A 1448-nucleotide genomic window follows, 5' to 3' on the forward strand; every position below is an offset into this window, starting at 1 on the left:
GGCCGGCGGGTCGCGGTGGCGAGAGACTGCAAGGGATAATGACCGGTCCCGATGTCCCCGTGTGTCTGCGGTGGACAACCTCGATCGGGGGAAATGTGTATCTCCCGTCCTGGATGAAACCCGGCAATGGGAGAGACAACGGAGCTATTCCATGATTACGGGCGCGACGAACCCGCGGGTCTGACGTTCCCGGTCCTCCTACACAGAGTTCCAGTAGCCGCCACTCTCTAACCTCGACGACCCCGGTCCCCCTCAGGCTGCCTGGTGGAGGTAGTGCTGGCGATGGCGTGGCAATGGCACGGACGGCGGGGGCTATATTTTCGACTTCTTCGACTTCTCTCCTAGATCGGCCGATGGTCGCAGCTTGACGAGCTGCTTCGTTTTCCCTCCGGAACTGCCGGCGGGCGGCGTCTAGCTCCTCCCGGGCGGCAGTTATCCGCCGTAAGTGTCGGCGGCGCGCGGCGGCGGTGCGACTCTCCCACAGAGCCTCTAACTCCCGTTGCTGCTGTGCATCTTCACGAATCCTGGATACGGTAACCGGTTCTCGCCGGTCGGCGGCGGTTCCGTGACGACGAGATTCTCGGGTGGAGGCGGTGGGCTGATCGACCGTAGCGTTTCGTCGGCGAGCGGCAGCGAATTGCCGTTGCCGTCGGCGGCGTTGAGTGCGCGAATTACAGCCTGCGCCACTTGTACTCTCTGTCATCAAGAGTTGTGCTGTACAAGTCACGCCGCAACCAACGCCGTTCTTCACTATTCGACCGGTGTCACCGAGCGCTCCACCAAAATTCACCCACGATCACCGGCACTATAAATTAATGGGGTAGAAAGGAAAAAGGAGTCTATACTCCGGCACTGAATTTACTAGGAGAAACACAAAAAAAGAAAGAAAGAGAAAACGCAGGAAGGTAAACTGACTGAGAACCCCGAGGGAACTCAGCGGCGGAAGCGAACGAGAAGGGTAGGTGAACTCAAGGATTGAAGACCGATTGGAAAGAAACTGTGGATTTATTTCACTCTTTTGGATACAGACGGAGAGGTCAGAGCGGTACTCTGGGACTCTCGGAGATCGTTGATCAACTGACTGGCGAGAGTCGCTCTCGACTCTCGGTGACCGAGCGCGGGGCGTTCCGTGGCAGTGGGACAGCGTCCGGCCCGCCGATTGGCTGCGAGAACGACAACGAAGTCGCAACCGAGCGGTGGGAGGCGTCAGTCAGGCCCGCTTGCCTCGGACCTTCACGCGTCGGCCCTATACTAACTTAGCCTAGAAAAATTATTTTCAACTTATAATTAGTATTAAAAATAGTAAGAATTATTTGAAAGTCGTGAAATTTGAACATTAATCCTATAACTAACCTAGCTTCATTTTTCCGAAGGAATCATGAAGCTAGGTGGAGCAGAAGAGGTCGTTCGGGTTTTAACTACATTTTTATTATTATTTCATTTGCAAA

This window comes from Belonocnema kinseyi, chromosome 9 (genome assembly GCF_010883055.1).
Source record: "Belonocnema kinseyi isolate 2016_QV_RU_SX_M_011 chromosome 9, B_treatae_v1, whole genome shotgun sequence".
Taxonomy (NCBI): domain Eukaryota; kingdom Metazoa; phylum Arthropoda; class Insecta; order Hymenoptera; family Cynipidae; genus Belonocnema; species Belonocnema kinseyi.